The sequence below is a fragment of the Gossypium arboreum genome, chromosome 11 (assembly GCF_025698485.1).
Source record: "Gossypium arboreum isolate Shixiya-1 chromosome 11, ASM2569848v2, whole genome shotgun sequence".
NCBI lineage: Eukaryota > Viridiplantae > Streptophyta > Magnoliopsida > Malvales > Malvaceae > Gossypium > Gossypium arboreum.
The window spans coordinates 51,240,929-51,262,856 of NC_069080.1; positions in this window are offsets into that span (position 1 = coordinate 51,240,929).

Genomic DNA, 21,928 nt, shown 5'->3' on the forward strand with positions numbered 1-21,928 from the left:
CTTCACATCTTATGGAAGGATTATCAGTCTAGGCTAAATCCCCCATATCATGAACTCATACGGTGATATCAGGATTACCAGTCCAGGCTAAATCCCTTATATCAACAAACACCCTTAATGAGCTCAAATCTGAATTACCAGTCCAGGCTAAATCCAGACCCTAATTGGATTCCCCGTCCGGGCTAAATCCATAATGCACACATATTCTTCGGGAGGTTTGATCATTCAAGGAACACCCGTCTGGGCTAGATCCTTTTCATACTTGAGATCATGGATTACTCGTCCGAGCTAAATCCTTACTGCAACACATGCAAGATCTCCTTACACATATCAATAAGGGTTTATCCATCGAATTCCCTTTGTCAACCTCATCCGAGACCTTTTTCACATGTTACTATCAAATGTGCATTTCTATGATATTTCATGCTAATAATAAATGCAATCATCATGCATTCATAAATCATTCAATCATGCAATGAGGGGAGGTTATGTACTAAACCGAAAAGGATAATTTAGCATGTATTAAATCGATGAGAGGAGGTTAACATGCAATGAGTTATGTTAAAGTTATTTAAGAGTATAATTAGGCCATGTTAAATACCATTGAACTCTCTGTGTATGGATGATAGAGGGTGACTAAAGGCTTGGAAAATAACCTTAAAAAGGTCCATACAGGTAGACACACGGGCATGTGTCTAGGCCGTATGTGACACACGGTCAGCCCCCATGGGTGTGTTGCCCGGCTGTGTGTCCCCTGTACATAAAAATTTTTGGTCAGTTTGCATGGTAGTAAACACACGGGTAGAGGCACGGGTATGTGTCTCAACTTTGTGGAGGACACGACCCAGCCTAGGGGCGTGTGCCTTGCCCGTGTGCCTCAAAATGAATGATGACATCATAAACAGAATGTCCGGGTTTTTGGGCAAGGTCGATGACACGGGCGTGTGCTTGGACTTGTGAAAATCCCTGTAGGTTCGAAATAAAAAATAAATTCAAATAATTCAACACGGGTGGGACACACGGTTGTGTCCCCAAGCACATGGGCGTGTGCTTTGCCTCCACACGGGCATGTGAGGCAGAACCCTAGTAATTTTTCTAAAATTTTCTATAGTTCTCAGTTTAGTCCTAGATTGCTTTTAATGTATGTTTTGGACCTTGTAAGTCCATAATCGGGACACTATGATGTTGTTTAGTCGATTTTAATTAGAATTGAATTTTATAACCCGTATTTTTAAAATGTCTGAGTATGTGTCGGTAACGCCTCGTACCTTGTCTTGATCTCTGGTACGGGTAAGGGGTGTTACATTTAGTGATATCAGAGCTACAGTTTCGTCAATTCTCAAACTAACGTAGCATGTATTGAGTATAACCATGCATGCCATTATACAAGTTACGATAGTGTGACATCTCCTAACCATTTTTAATTGTATTTGTTCCAATCAAGCCCAAGATGAGTCCGAGGGAGCCGAAAGCCATGCTCCAGCTTCCGTACAATGAGCTATTTCTAGTAATAGTAGAAGGCCTACGTCTGAAGGTCGGGAAGAGGTAAGAACTAACTTCTTCGATATGATGGATGAATGGTTTGGGGATTATTTGAGAAACCGCCCCAATATACCACGACCTCCTCTGCCCTCTGCTCAGCTTGAGGGAGAAGTGCCACATGGTATGACACCTGCGAGAATTGGTAAAGCCCCAGTGGAAAAACTTAGAAAATTTAGGGTTGAAGAGTTTAGAGCTAAGGTTGAGGATGATACTGAACGAGTTGAGTTCTGGCTCGAGAATACTGTACGAGTTTTGGATGAATTGTCACGTACACCTGAGGAATGTTTGAAGTGTGCTGTATCTCTTTTGAAAGATACAACATATCATTGGTGGAAGACGACATCCTCAGTGATACGGAAGGAAGACATACATGGGAGTTCTTCCAAGTTGAGTTTAAAAAGAAATACATCTGTCAAATTTTTAGACTCGAAGCGAAAGGAGATCCTAGAACTCAAACAAGGAAATAAGATTGTATCAGAGTACGAAAGGGAATTCGTAAGGTTAAGTCAGTATGCACTGGAGTGGGTCCAATCGTAGATAGAAATGTGTAAGCACTTCGAGGAAGGCCTGAATGAGGAAATTAAATTGTTGATCGGAATCCTTGAGATACGAGAATTTGCTGCATTAGCTGATTAGGCTAAGAAGGTCGAAGAGCTAAATAATGAAAGAAAGCAAGCTAAGAGAGAAGCTCAAGTTTCGAGTAAAAGGTCTAGCGGTAGAGCACACTCTTTCCCTACAAAGAAATCGAGAAGTCACCAAGAATGTTCCACTTCATCAGTAGGATATTCAGGTAGAGCAAGAAGCTCCAAGTGACATAACCCGAAGTCTTCTTCCCCTGTGGTAACTAGTGTGGGAAGCGTAGATGATTAAAAGCCGAAGTGTAAAAGTTGTAAAAACTTCCACTTCAAAGAGTGCCGAATGAAGAGTGGTGTATGTTTTAGATGTGGGTCTCTTGACCATTTTCTCAGAGACTGCTCGGAGCGAGCTAAGGAAGAGGTTGGATTAGCTCCGCAACCGAATGCTCCTATCTCTCAAGGCAGACCTCCGAGACATCTCGGAAGTGCAAGTGGCAGTCAAATTATTGCCAAGGATGCTACTGTAAAATCAGAGGTCTGAGCCCCGCAAGAACTTATACAATACATGCTTGGGAGGGAGCCTCTGCTTTCGATGTCATCACGGGTACATTTTCTATTTATAATACTTGTGTCATTTCCTTAATTGACCCAGGGTCAACCCGTTCATACATTTACATGAAATTGGTGTCATGTCTGTAGAGCCTACAGAATTTGTGATTAAGGTATCAAATCCTCTAGGCAAGTTAGTCCTAGTTGATAAAGTCTGTAAGAATTATCCATTGACGATTCAAGGTCATTATTTTCTGGCTAACCTTATGTTATTGCGATTCGATGAGTTTGATGTAATACTTGGCATGGATTTGTTAGCTGTGTATGATGTGATTGTAAATTGTGGTAGCAAGTATATTGAATTGAAATGCTCAGATGGTGAGATTCTCCGGATTGATTCAAGTGAGTCGGATATTCCGCCAGTTGTGATTACCTCAATGATGGCTCGAAGGTATATGAGAAAAGAATATGAAGCCTACCTTACTTTTGTATTAAATACTAAAGAATCTGAGTTGAAATTGGAATCCGTACCGATAGTATGCGAGTATTCGGATGTGTTTCCGGAAGAGCTACCCGAATTACCTCCCATTAGAGAAGTAGAGTTTGGTATTGAACTGGTGCCTGGGACAACTCCTATTTCTATAGCTCCGTATAGGATGGCACGAACCGAGCTGAAAGAGTTAAAAGCACAGTTGTAAGAACTGACGGATAAAGGTTTTACAAGATCGAGTTTTTTTGCCTTGGGGTACTCTGGTATTATGTGTAAAGAAGAAATATGGTTCTATGAGGCTACGTATAGACTACCGACAACTCAACAAGGTAACTATCAAGAACAAGTATCCGTTGTCAAGGATAGATGATCTGTTTGATCAATTGAGGGGAGCCATTGTGTTTTCTAAGATAGACCTAAGATCCGGCTACTACCAGTTGCGAGTTAAAGAGTCAGATGTGCCTGAGACCGTTTTTAGGACGAGGTATGGTCATTTCGAGTTCTAGGTCATGCCTTTTGGTCTAACAAACGCCTCGACTACGTTTATGGACCTAATGAATCTTGTTTTTTGACCGTACTTAGACAAGTTTGTCATTGTGTTTATTGATGATATCCTAATTTATTCAAATGACGAGACTGAGCATGCGGAACATTTGAGAATGATTTTATAGATCTTACGAGACAAACAATTGTATGCTAAATTTAGCAAGAGTGAGTTTTGGCTCCGAGAGGTAGGATTTTTGGGTCACATTATTTCGGCTGATGGCATCTGAGTTGATCCAAATAAGATATCTACTATTGTTTAGTGGAAGCCACCGAAGAATGTAACTGAGGTTAGAAGCTTTTTGGGCTTAGTCGGTTACTATCGATGCTTCATGAAGGGGTTTTCGATGATTGCAACTCCTTTGACAAGGTTGTTGCAAAAAAATGTTAAGTTCGAATGGTCAGAGAAGTGTCAGTAGAGTTTTGAGAAATTGAAGACGTTGCTAACCGAAGCTCCAGTTTTAGTGCAACCCAAGCAGGGAAAGGAATTCGTGGTCTTTAGTGACGCGTCCTTAAATGGACTAGGCTACGTGCTTATACAAGAGGGCAAAGTAATAGCATATGCTTCGAGGCAACTAAATTCGCACAAGAAAATTTATCCAACACACGACTTGGAGCTAGCTGCCATTGTATTTGCCTTGAATATTTGGAGGCACCGTTTGTATGGCAAAACTTGCCGTATATTCATAGATCACAAGAGCTTGAAATATTTGATGACTCAAAAAAAATTGAATCTAAGACAATGAAGATGGTTAGAACTAATTAAAGATTATGAACTAATCATTGACTACCACCCAGGAAAGGCGAATGTGGTCGCAGATGCACTAAGCAGAAAATCCTTGTTTGCTTTGAGAGCCTTGAACATGCAGTTGACCTTGTTAGATGGTGGTTCGGTTTTGGTGGAGTTAAGAGCCAGACCAACATTTCTACAAGAATTTTGTGCAGCTCAGATCAATGATAATAAATTTACAAGCCAAGAGAACTCAATACGAGACAGGCACCGAATCAAATTTTTGGATTGGTCTCGACGGTTGCTTGATGTTCAGAGACAGGATCTGTGTAGCGAGAGACGATGAGCTTATTCGAAAAATTTTGCAATAGGTGCATGATAGTTGTTTATCTATATTCATTCAGGAAGTACCAAGATGTACAATGATTTGAAGAAAATGTACTTATGGAATGGAATGAAAAGAGACATCTCCAAATTTGAATTGAAATGCTTGATATGTCAGCAAGTCAAAGCTGAACACCAAGTACCTTCAGGTTTATTACAGCCTGTGATGGTTCCCGAATGGAAATGAGACAGTATTACTATGGATTTTGTGACAGGATTACCGTTAACACCGAAGAAGAAAGATGCCATTTGGGTTATAGTTGATAGACTAACGAAGTCAGATCATTTTATTCCTGTACAGATAGATTTCTCTCTTGACAGATTGGCCAAATTTTACATATCCGAGATTGTGAGATTACACGGGGTACCGTTATCTATTATTTCAGATAGGGACCTGAGATTCACTTCGAAATTGTAGAGGAAGCTGCAAGAAGCCTTGGGTACAAAGTTGAGTTTTAGTACGACATTCCACCCACAGACAGATTGTCAGTCTGAATGGACGATTCAGACTCTCGAGGACATGCTAGGGTGTTGTGTCCTTGAACTTCAAGGCAGTTGGGAAAAATATTTACCATTGGTGAAATTTTCCTACAACAACAGTTTCCAGACGAGTTTAAAAATGGCACCTCAGGAGGCATTGTATGGCTGAAAGTGTCAGACACCATTGTACTGGATAAACTCATAGGGCACCAGATTCATGGAGTTGATTTGATTAAGGAAACTGAAGAAAAGGTTAAAGTGATACGTGATTGTTTGAAAGCAACATCGAATAGGCAAAAGTCATATGCTGATTTGAAAAGAAAAGAGATTGAATTTCAAGTTGGAGACAAAGTGTTCTTGAAAGTATCTCTATGGCAAAAGGTCTTGAGATTTGGTCGAAAAGGAAAACTGAGTCCACGGTTTATTGGACCCTACGAGATTACTAAGAAAGTTGGACCATTAGCCTACTATTTAGCATTGCCACCTGAATTGGAAAAGATTAATGATGTTTTCCATGTATCCATGTTGCGATGATATCGATCAGACCCCTCCCATGTGATTTCACCTACGGAAGTTGAAATTAGACCGGACATGACTTATGGTGAAGAATCGGTCACGATTGTGGCTCGAGAAGTCAAACAATTGAGGAATAAGAATATAGCCTTGGTAAAAGTTTTATGACATAGACACGGAGTAGAAGAGGCCACATGGGAACCTGAAGAAACCATGAGAAGTTATTATCTGAACCTGTTTAATGGTAAGACTTTCGAGGACGAAAGTCCCTAAGGGGGAGAAGTGTAACATCTCGAATTAGGGCCTAGTCGAAATAGTGATTTTGGGACCACAAATCTGATGTTAAAATACTTATTTCATGATCATTATGAGGTCTAGGATATGAAAATATGCATGTGTTAAAGTTTCATGAAGAAATTCTATGTGTATGGTGTCTAATTGGAAATTAAGGACCAAATTGAATAAGTTGCAAAACTTGGGTTCTAGAAGAAATTTGTATGAAATTGATTTGGAATGTTAATTATAGGTCCTTAAAGAGAAAGTTTCCCAATTTTTAAGTTTTTGGACAAAAATGGGCATGCATAGAAAAGTTTAAAAGTTTAGTAAAGAATGGCATTTTGGTCATTTGGTAATAAAATTAATAAAAAAGGAAAAAGTAAGCAAAATTCAGCCATTTCTTCTCCATGGCTGCCGAAAATTAAAAGCTCACCATAGCTAGGGTTTTCAACATTTTCAAGCTCAATAGTAAGTGCTTCCTAGCCCCATTTTTAACGTTCTTCGTATTTTTGAAATCCTCATAACATGTTCTTTCTATTTCTACCCATATTTCAAGCTAGAGTTCATATTCAAAAATTTACCCATGTATGATATGTTTGTGTTTTGATGATTTACGGAGGAATATTAGAGTTTAAAGGATAGTAAACAACTTTTAAGTAGTTTTTCATGGAAATGGCTTAAGGGACCATTTTTGTAAAAGTTGTGAAAATGGGTAGAAAAATGTGAAATGAAAGAAAATGTAGGCTATTGTAGGCAAGGAAAATATTCGGCTAGGCTTGGGCAACTTAGAAATTTGATGCATTTCATTATACGAGCCTTAGAAATAAATTGTAAAAGTGTGAAAGATTAGGGGCAAATTGGTCATTTTTCCTGAAGGCCAGATTTAGGCCTAAAAAAAATAATGTGACGTATTAATAATCTAATTTTATTGATATAGATCCCGAGGAAATAATTTCGGAGGTTGACCATGGAAAACGAATGGTTTCGGAATAACCGAAATACGAAACTGAAGCCACTACCAGGTAAGTTCGTATAACGCAAGGTAAACTCTTAATATACTAAAACATGCGTGTTCTTGAATGTATGAAAGTTTAGATTTTCATTGCATGATAATTTATGTAATGTGCTTGTGTGAATGAAAGATGATAAATGTCTCAGTTGAAATAAAAAGGGAAATCTGACGGATAAATTATGGCTTACATGACATGAGATCCTGCATGTGTTGCAAAAAAGAGTTTAGCCCGGATAGGTAATCTGATAATCTCAAACTAGAAAGGATCTAGCTTGGACGGGTGTTCTTTGAGTCATCGAGCCTCCCGAAGAATATGGGTGCATTAAGGATATAGCCCAGACAGGTAATCTGATTGAGGACTGAATTTAGCCTAGACTGGCAATTTAGATACGAGCATATGAGAGCAATTGTCATTGAAAGAGATTTAGCCTGGACTGGTAATCTCGACATTGCTCTATGGGTTAATACTACAGGGGATTTAGCCTGGACTGGTAATCCCGCCATAAGATATAAGGTCCATGGGAGTGCGTACTAGAGATGATCACTTGTATAACTTGACGGTAATTGGGCTATCCATCGAGATTTTTGAGAAATTTAATGGGATTAACAGGAGAAATAGAAATGAAAATATTGAATTGATAAGCCTATCTAAGACTATTGACAAGATGTATTTGTTATGAGACTAACTTGATGATTGAGTGCATGTGATAGGAAAACTATTTCATGCTTGTTGGAATTAGTGCCCAATATGGTTGTATGCTAATTAACCGGTAAATTTACTTTCCAGTTATCCAGACTTACTAAGCATATAAATGCTTACCCCCTTCACTTTTCCCTGTCTTACAGAGCTTGTGGACTCGTGAAGATTGGAAGACGGTTGGAGAATCAACACACTATCGACTTGTCCCGCTTTGGTATATAGATACTTTTATTTTGTCTAATGGCATGTATTGGGTTTTGGTTATTTTGTTATATGTGTCATTTGGCTAGCCAATGTAAAGGCTTAAATGGTATACTTATTCTTTTGTATATGGCCATGAGATATGGCTCATATTGACGTAAGTTGTTAACCTACTAATGATGCATGTTTATGCTTAAATGTTTCATAAGATATGATGATGAGGGTTATCATAGATGAATGATTGAAATGAGACCTAATAATTTGAGAGTGGACATAGCACATAGTGGTATATGCTTATAATATGGCCTAAGGGTAAAATGTAAAATGTGCTTTGTTAATCCCTAATACAAAAAAGAAAATTTAGCATGTACTAAACCGATGAGACGAGGTTAACATGCAATGAGTTATGTCAAGGTTGTTTAAAAGTATAATTAGGCCATGTTAAATTCCATTGAACTCTCTAAATGTGTATGGATGATAGAGGGTGACAAAAGGCTTGGAAAATAGCCCTAAAAAGGTTCACAGGGGTAGACACACGGGCATGTGTCTAGGCCGTGTGTGACACACGGTCAGTCCCCATGGATGTGTTGCCCGGCTGTGTGTCCCTGTACTTAAAAATTTTAGGTTAGTTTGCATGGTAGTAAACACACGGGTAGAGATGCGGCTGTGTGTCTCAACTATGTGGAGGACCCGGCCTAGCCCACGGGTGTATGCCTTGGCCGTGTACCTCAAAATGAATGATGACGTCATAAACAAAATGTCCGGGTTTTTGGACATGGGTGATGACATGAGCGTGTCTCGGTAGTGTGAAAATCCCTGTAAGTTCGAAATGAAAAATAAATCCAAATAATTCAACATGGGTGGGACACACGGGCGTGTGCTTTGCCTCCACACGGGCGTGTGAGGCATAACCCTAGTAATTTTTCTTAAGTTTTCTATAGTTCTCAGTTTAGTCTCGGATCGCTTTTAATGTATGTTTTGGACCTTGTAGGTCCATAATCGAGACACTATGATGTTGTTTAGTCAGTTTTAATTAGAATGAAATTTTATAACCCATATTTTTCGAAATGTCTGAGTATGTGTCTAGTAACGCCTCGTACCTTGTCCCGATCTCGGGTACGGGTAAGGGGTGTTACAATTTCTATCTCGAATTTGTGGTCTCAAAACCACTGTTCCGACTAGGCCTTACCTCAGGTTGTTACAAATTCAATATGGTAACTATCCATACAACCAATGTGCCAAAAGGCACCTCAATCACAAATCATCAAATCAATCAAAACATAAACACATTTGGCATAAATCAACCACACACAACTACCTATTTCCATACCATGTCATAGCATAATTTATCATGTGCCAAAACACAACCAAACATACCAAATTGGTCATCCAACATATACTTTTACTTGACTATTTCAATTCCAGCCATTTAAGCACCAAAATGCCAAAAGTCCAAAAACCATGTTACCACATATATACATGCCAAACATAATCACTAGATCATTAATACTAGTCCACTTATACATGACATTATAACCATAACCAAAACATCAAAAGCTACTGATTTAGCCGTTGGATAGTGTGATAGGTCTCCAACGAGCTTCCAAACCAAATGAGCTTCCAACCCAAATGAGCTTCCGATTATCTACAAGACATGGGAAAGGAGGTTATGTAAGCATATAATGCTTAGTAAGTTCGTACAACATAAAGCACAACTTACCATTTCATTTCATAACATTAAAATTTAACATGGCATAATCCAACCTTTAGCTTGGCACAAGTCTAAGCACCAACAAAAATATGTTAGCATAGTTGAACATAATTCATATGAATTTAACATGGATAACCATTATTTTAACACCCCTAACCCATATTCGTCGCTGGAACTGGGTTACGGAGCATTACCGAAGTTTATAGAATATTTATAGATAATTCATGTCAATTACTATTTATTTTCTAAGATTATTCTTAACGTCCCTTAAATGGACCCTTGAGGCCCAAAATGAGTAGTAGATTTGAGTCGAGACTAAATCGGGAACTCAGAGAATTTTTCACGAAATTTTTAAAATTTTGTAGGATGCAGGGCACACACGCCCGTGTGGTCCAAGGGACAGCCAGTGTGACCTTAGGACACGCCTGTACTGCAGGTCATGTTCGACCCCGTGTAACTCTTTGACTTCTACCACATGAGCTGCCACATGCCCGTGTGCTAGGCTCTGTGGGAAATTAAATTTTTACCAATTAGGTGCAGGTTTCACACGGCCAAGACACACGCCCGTGTTTTAGGCTGTGTCTCTCACATAATTGAGACACACGTCCGTGTCTCTGCCCGTGTGCTCAATTTTGAGCATTCTATTTCTTAAATTTAAGATACAAGGAATACACGGTCGAACTACATGCCCATGTGCCAGGCTGTGTGTCACACACGGTCAAGACAGAAGCACATGTGTCTACCCGTGTGGACAAAATAATGCCATTTTCTAGCTTTATTTCTCACCCAAACTTTGCCAATGACCTACACCAAAACTTTCATTCATATACCAACCAATTCAAGCATCATAACCAAGTTAATTCTATTAATCTAACATGATATATTATTACATGCATTCATGCTTTTAATCATACCTTTTTTAAGCATACTCTTTTAACCTTTCTCAATCAATCAATAATAAACACTTATGTTATCACCATAAAATAATCTTAATATATACATATACCAAACATAATCATCACTAGCCATTCCAATGCTAGATTACAATAATCATTTATATTTACATTCCAATATGGCGAATTTAACCTATACATGCCATTATAACCATAATTGATTTACCATGTATATCAAAATGAACTGATGGATAGTGTGAGTGATCTCCACCAAGCTTCCAATCCAACGAGCTTTCGATTTACTATTAAACAGGGAAATAAAACTAAGTAAGCATATAATCCTTAGTAAGTTCGTATAACATGGTACTTAACTTACCATTTATTTTATATCAAGATAAACATGTAAGGCACATTCAATCAATTTGATCTCAATCATTACACATATTCTCATTGCCCTTATTAGTAATATATTCCATATAACATCAAGAGACATATATGAGCTCAATAACAATCAGATTTCAGATATATATATACTTTCCATATCACATATTTATATAACATGTATAAATCATATCTTTATATTTCAAGTATATTTTCATAATAATTCATCTCGAGTTCAGATTATTTCATGTCAGAACTTTACTCACATCATTCGTAATATTCATGTCACAAGAGTAGTAGTACACTGAAGGTGTACAAATCTATAATCAAGAATGAACATATTCATCAAATAAATTCCATCTACAAATATCATCATCTCATGTTTTCATATATCAATTATCATGTAGCACCATTTTTATGTATTTCAAGCAGATACGTGTAATAACTCATTTTTTTATATTCATATCTTCTCAAGTCTAGATTTTTACCTGTTGAATTTATTCAAAATATCAATGGATACTAAGGTAGCACACTCGAGGTGTACAAAGCAGGATCCATCAATTCATATTCAGGGGTACCCATTAGGGCACTTAATCAGAAAGCACACTATCGATCCACATATCATATAACAGGATTACTTGTACAAGCTAAATCCTATTTTCAACATATGCTCACAAGAGCTTAATTAGGATTACCCATCCAGGCTAAATCCTATTTGTACATATGCTCAACAGGGCTTATATCAGGATTACCAGTCCAGGCGAAATCCTTTCTGTAATGAGGTCAATAGGATTACTTGTCCAAGCTAAATTCTGTCAGCAACAAATGCAGGACCTCATTCAATAAGGGAAATCACATTTATCCATCGATTTTCATTTATTCAAACGGGATTTAATATTTTTAAAGCATTATCAGGCATGTGATTATTTCATACATATATAACATTCATATAATTCAAATAAACACATTCCACATTCATTTCAAGCATAAAAATAACATTTTTATCATTTATCATTTATCATTTATCGGGCCTTTTCGGTTATGTCTTCAATGTCATATATATATATATATATGATATTTATATAAATTACATACATAAAATCAAATTCAATCATATAAACATACAATTTAGTTATACGAACTTACCTCAACAAATGTTCGTGTACGTAAAATCTACTAATCTGACACTTTCCTTTTTTCCTCGTTCTAACTCTGAATTTGGTCTATCCAGATCTATACGAGTAAATTTAACATCAATTTAATACAATTTAAACTCAACTCAGTCCAATTTACATCTTACGCAAAATTATCATTTTGTCCCTAAACTTTTAATTAATGACAGTTTCGTCCCTAGGCTCGAAAAATAAAATTCATGCAATTTACTCCTTATTCCAAGCCTAACCAAAAATCAATATAAAATTTACAGCACATGTATTCTATAAAATTCAGAATTTTTCTTCAATTTTCACAATTTTACAATTTAACCCCTAAATCATGTTTTCATCAAATTCACTTTGTAAAAGTTGTTTATCTATCAACAACCTTTCATATTCTACCATAGATTTCAAATTTACAGCATATTCATCCACGACATAACTTCTATACTTTGGTAACTTTTCAAATTAATCCCTCAAATAGATAATTAAACTATCCCGATTTTAAAAATATAAAAAATACTAAAAATGTGACTTGAATACTTACCTAATTTGGCCAAGAAAGCTTGCTTTCTTTTTCCTAGGGTTTTCATGGAATATTTGGGGAAGAAGATGATATAAAATGATTTTTATTTCTATTTAATTATTTATCATCTTTTAAATCACTTTTCAATTTAGTCCTTAGCCTTTTTCTAATTTTCCATGGATGAATCATCCAAAAATATCTACTAAATTTTCATTAATGGTCTAATTACCATATAAAGACCTCCAATTTAAAGTTCTATTGCTATTTAATCCCTTTAGATATTAGAACTCAACTTTTGCACTTTGTGCAATTTGGTCCTTTATCAAATTAAACATGTAATCAATAAAATTTCTTTACAAAATTTTCACACAATATTATTATCATATTATAGTTCATAAAATAGTATTAAAATAATTTTTATTTCCGGACTCGAATCTGTGGTCCCAAAACCACAGTTCCAATTTTACCAAAAATAGGCTATTACAATTATACTTGAGCATAATTCAATTGTACTTATCATCCATTATAACATAACATGTTTTGTACCTTACCATTTCAATGTATTTCATACATACATGTCTTGGTTCATATTGAACATCTACCATATCCTTTCACATTCATGCCCACTGAACCATTTAGAATATCATCAGATACGGGGGATAGCTCACACGAAGTGTGCTAAACATATAATCAAAACCTTTCCTTTCTTTTACATCGTTGCTCACACGAGCTGTGAAATGGGCTTGCTCACACGAGTTGTGGGTCGGAATGTAAGCTACATGATGCTGCTCACACGAGCTATGGAGTATTCACAATACATGTCAGACCTCAACCATCGGTAGGACATTCAAGACCAGCACCTAAAACATGGAAGCCCTAATGACATGTCATTTGTATCCTACGAATTCCTAAGGTTCAAACGAGGCTCGATAGTCATAGTAACATCGTTGGATTTGCATTAATTATTTACATAATAATCCACAATTTACATATATCTCAAAATAAAACATAAAAACATTATACAATTACACGAACTTACCTCGATAATAAAGGCGTAGAAACAGAGTGGACTAATCCGAAGCTTTATCTTTACCTCGATCTAAAGTCGTACAAGGTCTATCTTGATCTAAATAAATAAATTCAATCCATTTAATATCCATTGCATTCAATTCAATCCAAATTCATTTTTTGCAAAATTATGCTTTTGCCCCTATTGTTTTGATTTCTTTACAACTTAGTCCTTAAGCTCGTAAATTGAAATTCATGCAATTTCATCCTTACCCAAGCTAGCCGAATTCAATATAGGTCCATAGCAACTCATACAATTCATGATTTCACAATTTTCACCATGTATTTTACACATTTTACAAATAAATCCCTATTTGACATTTTTAACAAAATTCACTTTACAAAAGTTATTTATCTATTAATAAAGATGCATTTTCTTCCATCAAAAACCAAAAATCACATGAACACATTCATGGAAAAAAACCTAATCTTTTAACAGTTTTGTAAATTAGTCCATGGGCTAGCTAGATTAAGCTATGTCTCAAAAAACATAAAAATCATTAAAAACAGGATGACATTGTACTTACATGCAAGGGAAGAGTTAACCGAAAGCCCTAAGTGGCCTTTCATTTTCTTCAGTTTCAATGGTATAACTCAATTATGATATTTTTATTTAATTACTTTTATAACCTTTTGTTTTTAACTACAAATTCATTTAATTAATGTCCATATTTGTCCACTCAATATAACAATGGTATAATTACCACTTAAATCCCTTAACCATTTAATTTCATAGCCATTTAGTACCTTTAACTTATAGAACTCTAATTTTGCACCTTTAACGATTAAGACCTTTCCACTAAATTAAACATGCAAACGCCGTAATTTCTTAACGAAATTTTTATACGACACTATTATCATACCGCAGACTTTAAAATAATATCAAAGTAAATTTTTTCACATTGGATTTGTGGTCTTGAAACCACTGTTCCAATTTCACTGAAAACAGGCTATTACACAAACGGTCCAAACAAAAGTTTGCCTAAGTCATTTTCAAAATTCCATGCTTTTAAGATTTCGCCTCAAGAAATTACTAAGTCAGTCCTAGAGCCTTAAACTTTCATGCATGTCTAGCTCTCCTAAAGAATAAAAAATTTTATAGCATGATTTGCAAACTTTATTGAGAGTAACATCATGTCATAGTTCATCTAACATAGCAATTATTGAGATAATAGAACTTTATTTATACTTAGAAGTTAGCATAATTAATAAAATTTTAATTTTTAAAAATATAACTTAATCATAATTATAAGAATAATTTATATTGAAAAAAAAATTAATTTTTGGTCACTCTACTTAAGATGAACATGTCCCTATTGTTAAAAACAATAGAGATAATGAAAATATAGAAGTGAATAGATGCTGTACACTAGGTAAGACCCTAGGAAAAAAAGAGGTGAGTCAAATTTGGCTGCTTAAATACCAAGCTTTTCCAAGGAAAATCCAATCTTAAACATGTACATTTCTATTGCCACACTTGTTATTTTTCAATTTGTTCAATTTTATTGATGATTTCCACCTCTTGTTTATTATGCGAGAAATACAAATCTTAATAGAACCTAATCTTAAAAACTTTGAATATCCTAATAAAGAAAATAAAATAAAGAAAAGATCCCCCTTTTATTTATTTGCAGATCCCTCAGAATCTGACTCATCTTTTGCTCCATCGTATTTGTTTTTGCATGAATCGCTTCATTCCATCTTCGATATTGGACTCCATGGTTCAAATATAAAATCTAGAAACCCAGGCACAAAAATAAACGGGTCATGGAATATTTTTGTAAAAGTGTTTCTCATTGAGTCATCCTGTATTTTTGAATATCTCTAGTAAGCTTGTTGCTGCCACTACATATGTTGCATTAGGTCTATCAACTTTGACAGCTCATTCTGAAGATCTGGGCGAGGGGAATAAGTTCTGAATGTTGAGGTTACAATGTTAGGTTTGATCATTGGTTCAATTGGTTTTGCCTTATCAGGGATTTTAGTTGACTGCATTGGTTCGATATCTGTGGGATCTTCTTCTTCTTCTTCTTCGAGATTCTCACTCAAATTAACTCGTTACTATAGAATAGAATGTTCGGCTACTCGGTAGAAGTCCCAATCTATAATTGTGCCTTGGCTATAACCTGTCTTTTTTACATTTGCAAGAATTTTAGCTTTCAAGCACAAAATTGTTATCATAAAGGGAAAGTATGTTGGTCTAGAATGTCTAGTGGAACAATTTCAAATTTCCCTTAGAATGATTTTTCCCACCTCAATGGTCTTTGCAATTAAAATTGAGTATAACAAGACCATTCGTTATAATGAAATGTGCTCACATGTGAAATAGGAAAAGGTTGAACTGAATGAAATAAAACCATACCTTCGCTAGTGGTGTCAAATATTCTCTGTGACAAGTGTGAGTTCCATGCTTTGACATAGTCCACTTAGAACTCAGAACTGTAAGTTCATCAAGAATTTCTTGTATTTTTTTGGCCTCAATATTTTCTATTAAGGAAGAATGTTTATCGTCTTCAAAATTAGGTAAATCAAAGAATTCATTAATAGTGCTTGAATTTATTAGTACATTGATTCCTCAGACAGAGACTTCTGTTAATTTGCTTGAGGTCAAATTCATATAAAATTCATAAACTAACTCTTAATCTGCACTTGGTCTTTTCTCATAAAACACTTCCCAATTTAAAGCTTCAGCAACTTGTCGAATGCTCGCCATGGAATTAGTATAGTTGTTTTCTTTCAGTGTAAAGCCTTTTTCTGGCAGCATTTGTTGATTTTTGAAGATGCTATCGAATCTCACTTTGGCTTCTTCACAGTGGAATTTATTTTGTGATTCTTCAACTTGGACAGAGGAACGAGTTCTTTTATAAGGCTTGATTAACCTGAACATGAGATGGACAAATATTTTCTCAAAAAATCAATTTGCATAAAATATTAATAATTCAATAAATTGAAAGATAAATAATAAAAAAAAATTGAAATTTAGGAGAAAACTTTTCTTACCACCTTTGTATAAAAATTAAGAACTCAATAAAATAAATAAAATTTGAAGCAAAAGATTTCGATTGAGGGTTGGTTGGAGGGTGATCGGTTGGTGAATCTAGGAGGTGCAATGTTTATGGAAAAAGGGTGGTCGAATTGTTGCTTGAGGTTATGGCAAATTGAGACGAAGTTGTGGTGTAAGGGTGACAAGGGGCGTGTGGCTAATATAGAGGTGTGCACGACTTGAGGCGAGAAGCAACAATAGCACACAAAGGCTTGAGGCCAGCAGCAACGTGCGAAGGCTGGAGCTTGTGCGTCGGCTAGGGCCAAGAAGCAGTAAGTGTAACACCCTAAACCCGGCCTGGTCGTTATGGTTGAATCTGACAGTGTTACATTTAATGTGTTTGAAAATTGTAACTGGGTTGAAAATCGTAACTTTACTTCGAACATTTTCCGTTTAGAATCTTTTCATTATTACTTATTAATCCTATTATCGTATTAATTAATCATTTGAAAGCTTTCAAAATGTTTATTCTATGTGGAAGCTTTTAAACCAGTTTGCGTATTTGTGAGTAATTTCTTAAAATGTTTGGTTCTTTTGAAAACTCGAGTTTTCCTAAAACTAATAGTTATAATCCATAACTAATAAAAATCCCAAATTTAAGAAAAATCGATAGAGGCTATATTTACAATAAAATTCCCAAACAAAATTTAAAATCATAATTAAGTATGAAACACAGTTAAACAAGGTTGTGTGGCTACCACTGAGTCCTCCGCGGCATCGATCCACCCACACCTAGGGATTTCCTGTATAGATAAATCAAAGGGGTGAGTTTACAAAAACTCAGTGTGTAATCCCCATATAAAACAAACAGACAAAATGTAGTCACAGTTTAGGCTTAAGCCCTTTCAGTATTAGATAAATCATTTTAGTAATATATATACAATCACAAAATTCTTACCCAGCCAGCCTCTACACACCATCTCCATCCAACCCTACACTCCATGTGGGGATAGATTAACCCACCCATCCCTACACTTCAAAAAGTACCGAATGTAGCACTAAATAGTGGTTTGCAGCTGAGCTGCCAATAAATTAGGCCCGAGGCCTTTTAGTACACTTCTTTCGAACAATACCAACCCCTAACCCAATGCAATGTAACTTACAGTGATGACATGTTATATCATGGCAACAGTGCATACAATATCAGTTCATTTAAATATCATCATGCTTGCTAACATGTAAATATATATATTAGTCATACACTCATTTCGGTCAATTAGGGGTCTAAGTAAGCTTACCAACCCTACAGAAGGTTCACAGTCATCTCGGGCGACCCATGCAACTTTACCAACAAAATAGTGGAGATGGGCTTACACACTCATGTTTTCAGCCTATGTGGACCCACACGCCCGTGTGGCCCACATGGCCCAAAATAGCCTTAGCTATGTGGATCACACGGCCTGACCCAAAAATCTCACATGCCGGTGTGGTTCACCCATGTGGCCCACATGACACAATTCGGTCCAGCCCGTGTATCACACACTGTCTGTTTTGTCGATCACACACCTGTGTTCCATTACACGGCCTACCACACAGGCTCTTTCGGTGCCATTCTATACGAAGTGCTAGACACCAGAGCTGTTCCAAGAAGGAGCTCAATCCCGAACTCTACTTCACGATTCGAAGATAACCCAGGTAGCTCTTCAGGAAAAATGTCTAGAAAGTCCTTAATCGTCCTGATATCGTTAACCGAATAATCCCCTAAATCTGAAACACTGATGTAGGCCAGATACACCTCACATCCTTTATGAACCTACTTTTCCGCTCTCAATGCAGAAACCAAATTCGATAAGTAGTTCTGACGTTCCCCAATTATGAATACCTCGCTATCCTTCTCAGTTCTTAGTACAACCCTTTTTGTGGCACAATCTAGTGTTTAATCCACCAGTCCATTCCCAGTATCAGATCAAACTCTCCAAAAGGCAGTTCCATCACATTAGCCAGAAAAATAGCCCCTTGAACCTCTAAACGAATGTCTCTAAAAAACTTATTTACCCTTACTAATTGTCCCTGTGGACTCAGTACAGTCACCTTACTCACAGTGCTCTCAACCAAGAAAACCAAGTTCTCGGATACAGTATAGGCTATATAGGAGTGAGTGGATCCTATATCTATCAGTGTAGTATAAGGTACATTATAAAAAAAGAACGTACCCATGATAACATTCGGAGCATCTCCATCTTCTCAGAGACGTGCAGCATAAACCAAAGCCGGCTGCCTCGCCTTAGTATGACCAGCACCTCTCCCCGGTGCTCTCTGAACACGGCTCAACCAATTACCACCTCTAGCCTGACCATGTAATATCCTGATTTTGGGCCTAGTCGGAATAGCAGTTTCGTGACCACAAAATCCGAGATAGAAATAATTATTTTATGATTATTTTGAGGTCTATGATATGATTGCATGATTGTGTGAAAATTTCATGAAGAAATTTTATGCATAAAGTGCTTAAATTGAAATTAGGGACTAAATCGAATAATTTGTAAAACTTGCATTCTAGAAGTTTCTAGTATGAAATTGTTTTGAAATATTAATTAGGAGGTCTTAAATAGGAATTTTACCAATTTCTAAGTCTATGGACAAAAATTGGACATGGATGGAATTTTGGAAAGTTTAGTAGTAAGGGCATTTTGGTCATTTAGGGGTAAAATGAATTAAAATCTGAATTAAAAGCCAATTTTGCTCATCTTCAACCCCATGGCGAATATAGCATGGAGAAACCATGGCTAGGGTTTTCAAGCTTTCAAGCTCGATTGTAAGTCCGTTCTAGCCTTCGTTTTAATGATTTTTACGTTTTGGAGTCCCGATAGCTCGATTAAGCTTATGCTAGCAATAATTCAACCTAGGGTTCATATTTGGAAAAATACCCATAGGTGAAATTTGTGTATTTTGGTGTTTTATGATAGAATATGAGGTTTTAAATTATGTTAGACAACTTGTACTACTCGGTTTTAAGTGAAAACGAGCAAAAGGGCTTAATCGGTAAAAATACCTAATAGTCATAAGTACATGTTAGAGTGAGAATTTGATGTTTCCATAGAAGGGAAAAATGATCAGCATGTCATAAAACATAAGAAGATAGGCTGAAGTTTAATTTACGAGTTTTGGGGCAAAAGTGTAAATATGCAAAAGTTTAGGGGCAAAATTGTAATTTTCCAAAATATGATTTTGGGTCAATTTGAATAATGTGAGTCCTAATTAGACTATATTTTAAATGATAGAGCAAGGAAAACTGAAATTCGGGCTAAAATGGAAAAATACCAAGTTGTGGACGAAATGGTAAAAGTAGTAATTTTCGCATACGAGGTAAGTTCATGTGTAAATAATGTAGCATAATTGTTATTTTTAAGTTATTGATGTTAATTATATGATATGCTGATTTTTTTATCGTGAAATATTATGCTTTGTGGTTAATGTTGAGTAATATGCAAATTATGTTTACTACTTGATAAATATGAATTGCTACCGAGTATCAGTTCCGATATTCCATGGAAGATGGCAATGTGAGATCGAGGAAAAAAGCCCGTTTGAACCTTAGGAATAGATTAGGATACAAGTGACATGTCACTAGGATGGTTGAGCATCCGAACTCGTTGAGTTGAGTCCGAGTTCACTTATGGATGCGAACGCCCGAGCTCATTGAGTTTAGTCCGAGTTCACTTAGGGGCGGGTTACATGATTTATTGATTACATATGAGGCACTTATGTGCAAATTATCCGTGTATCCGAGTTGTATTCCGATGTGTTCAACGGGTGAAATTTCTAGTGAAATGAAAGAACACTTAAGATGCAAGCGACGTTTTGGTAAGTGTTGTGAAATGGACACTTTGGACAGGTATGTTCTTAACCCTCGGGTTGATAATAGATACAACAACGATAAGGTAGTAAGATGATGAATGATGTTTAGAAATATGATATATGTTTTGGTGATACCATGCTAAAGTTGTTTGGTATATTTGGTATTGTTATGTTACTTGTTATTTACATATGAACTTACTAAGCATTTATGCTTACTCCTCCTCTTTATTTCTTGTAGTTTTCAACAAGCCGACTTGGGAATTGGGACGGTCGAAGGTTCGATCACACTATCCAAAGGACTTTCATCCGGGTAAATGGCTTGTAAAACTTAAGTATGGCATGTATAGCAATATATTTATTTTGTGTAAATAATTTTATGATATGGCCATGATTGGTTGAGAAAATGTTTGATATTGATAAGTCATGGTGATGGTTAAATTTAGATCATGTTTGATATCGTGGAAGTTTAATAGGTTATCTAGTTCATAATAACTCATGAAAAGATGAAATTTGCCTTAAAATAGAATATTGCTGCAGCAATGACATGAATTTGAAAAATCACTAAAAATAGTATAAATAGAATTAAATAATGAATAAGTTATGGAATCGAAGCTTGATGAGTCTACTTTCATATGGATGAAGCTAAACAGATATATGAGCTATATTTTATGAGATGTTTAAATTTTTGTGAAACAGGGCCAGAGCGATTTCTGGATCCCCTGTTCTGACTTTGGAAATTCACCATAAATTTTAAAAAGATAATTATAAGTCATGCTTTATATGTACAGATTCCTTATTGAGTCTAGTTTTATTAGAGACAAACGGCATAGTCATTGAAGCTCTGTACAGGGAGGTATCTAATTCGTAAGACACAGAGGTCAGAGTAGTCAAACCCTGAAACAGGGGAGACTTTAACTAATAAACTGTACTAATTGGCCTGACCAAAAATTCTAGAAAAAAATAAGTAAATAGATATATGAGTCTAGATTTAGGAAAAATTTACGGATCTTGATTTCGAGTTTTGTAACTCGAGATATGATTTTTCTTGTAAATGTGATGCGAGTAGCTAGAAAGCTGTGAATGTAGAAACAAAAGATTTGAAGTTCTTAATTTGATAAATTATGTTCGGTAACTCCTCAAGCTCGACTCCGGTGACGATTTCGGGCGTGGGAGCTTTACAGACCACAACCTCTCGATGGCTACTGAACTGCTCTCGGTGGCAGTGCAGTACCAGTACCCGGAGCTTGCATCTAACCGGACCTTCACGGACACTCTTTAATATAGTGCTCTAATGAACCACACCTCAGACAAGCCCTAGTTCTTTTCCAGCACTCGCCCTGATGGCGTCTACCACAGTCA